The sequence below is a fragment of the Vigna radiata genome, chromosome 5 (assembly GCF_000741045.1).
Source record: "Vigna radiata var. radiata cultivar VC1973A chromosome 5, Vradiata_ver6, whole genome shotgun sequence".
NCBI lineage: Eukaryota > Viridiplantae > Streptophyta > Magnoliopsida > Fabales > Fabaceae > Vigna > Vigna radiata.
This window is the reverse complement of record NC_028355.1, coordinates 4,346,219-4,348,813: the sequence shown is the minus strand read 5'-3', so window position 1 is coordinate 4,348,813 and position 2,595 is coordinate 4,346,219.

The following is a 2,595-nucleotide window of genomic DNA, read 5'->3' as shown; positions in this document are numbered from 1 at the left end:
ACATAAGGGTCTTTCTATCCGACAACTTCAGAGTAAGAGTTTCAATTGGGATTTTGGAGGCTTGTTGTTCTCACGTTTTTTATCTCAAATTTGGGGTTTTTGTGACATTTGTTCTTGGTAGTGTTGTCAAAATGGGTTAGAACCCGCGGGCCAACCCGACCCACCATGAGTTCGAATCGAGTTGGGTTTGAAAAAAATGAAATTTTTTTATACAGTTCAATTTTCAACACGACTCACTTAGAACCCGATTCACCAACTACAAGAAAAATCATTGTTACATATGACAAAAGTTTGTATGTAAGCTCAAAAATTCATATGTAATGATAAGTTACATACGGAAAAAAATCCATATGTAATGTGATCGTAGATAAAGTTACATACGGATAAATCCGTACTGTGTTGGCAGATTTAAATGTATAACCTGGTGCAAAGATCTCACATACCATAAAATCAGTTCAATCATACAAATGCAAACACTTTAAAGACGCACAATACTTTCATACATTCATATATTGATGGAACAATAATAGTCTTCATACATAATAATTTGTTGGATCCATACATAATAGTCTTCATTCATATAAGATATATAACAAGTTACTATTATCAAATGTCTGAAAATTCCTAATACTAATAATCCATATAAGGATTTTCTGAATCTTGAAGTTGATCTTCTTACTGGTCTTCATTGTGCTGGGGATGATTTTGTTGGTCTGCCGTTGGGAAGATACTTTGTGCAGTCGTGGCTGCTAATGGTGGAAGATATTACATTGCTGCACCAATAAAAGTTTGGAATTGTGAAGCGATATGTCTTATTTTCCTCACTACTACTTAGTCGCGACTCACTATTTGTTAGTCGTGACTCACTCTGTGCTAGTCTGGTTTGTAGTTCATTAAACTCCTCGACATTAACTTGTTGACTAGAAGATGATTGTGTCTGCTTCAAGTAGTCATCGACACATTCATCCTGAGAATCCACATGTCCAATCCCATAAACTCGTCCCTTGTACCTTCCACCAATTGCCTGTAACCAACATCTATTCCTTAGTTTTTCCTAGTCAATAGGATCTAAGGGACTGGTTTCTGACACACCAATGGATGCAGTCACATTAAACATGGCTCACGCGGGTTGACCCGTAATGGGTCGGGTTGGCCCACCGACCCACCCACCTAATTTTATTTTATTAAAATTTAATTTTAATTTTATAAAAAATATTTATTATTATTTTTTGCTTGAAAAAATTATTCAAGTTCCCTATTTTCAAAATTAATTAAACACCCATGAAAAGTTTGTAATTTTTTTATTTTAAAAAAAAAAATTGAATTAAATGAACCAGTGGACCAACCTGTTTACTAACCAACCCGTGGTGGGTCGGATCGAGTTGGATTGGCTCACTAAGTGTCCAACTCGTGGTGGGCCGGAACGGGTCGGACCGAATGACCTGTTTTGACAACTCTACCAGAAAGAACAATCCTCTCTATACACCCTTAGAAATACCCCTTTCTAAGTCACTAGAACTACTCTAAACTCTCTTCCTAGCCACAACAACAAGGAACTACAGTCACTTTGATTGCAAAATAAAAATTGATCTGATATAGTACACCTTAAATGTGCAAAAAGTGATCCACCAATGTAAACTCTTCAATGTAAGTGCAGAAAGTGGTACAATACACCTTGAATGTACATATTTTTTTATAATTCGGTCTAAAATGCAATTTTGTCCATAATATATCAAATATCTTTTATTATTAACCTTCAGATAATTTCTAATTGGCAATATTTTGTGGTGAAAGTTCACGTGCGTTATATTCTTGGTAGCCAGAAGGCACCATATTTTTTCAAAGCTGGTAAGTGCAAAATAAGAAATAAATGTTAAAGTTAGTTAAACTTTCACTTTCTTAAAGACATGTGTTCATATTGAAAAGGAGGGATTCCTAAAAATTTAGAGCTGGATCTGCCTATGATCACCAAACTTTTGATGAAAATGAAAGGAAAATTTTAATTATTGAAAAATACGTGTATAGAATAATTGTTAACTCGATATAAATCATACATATTTATAAGTTTTTTAACCTATTAAATAAAGAGTTAAATAATATATATATATATATATATATATATATATATGTATGTATGTATGTGTAGATAAGTTGTTTTAAATATAAATATTTTATGTATATATTATATTTTTGAATATCTCGAAATAGAGTGACACAATCTGAAGAAGAATAAACCATTCTAACTTGTAAAATATTTTATTGGTTTTGAAGAAAAATAAACCATTCTATTTTTAATTTTTATAAAAAAATCATAAAAATTTGACTAAATACAATACAAATGATGCGGTGTGTTCTATGTCAAATTTAGTATTTGGATTTTTCTTCAAATTTTTACTTATCAATTGAATATGTATACCTAACTTTGACGTAGCAATGTGAATGATGTGGAGTTTATTCTTTTTTTCTTTGTCAAATACTGTATTTTAGGATTTGTGTCCATTTTTTTAATTTATCCCTTTAAAAACATCTACTTGCTAAATTAATATCAACTTTTTATATATATATATATATATATATATATATATATATATATAT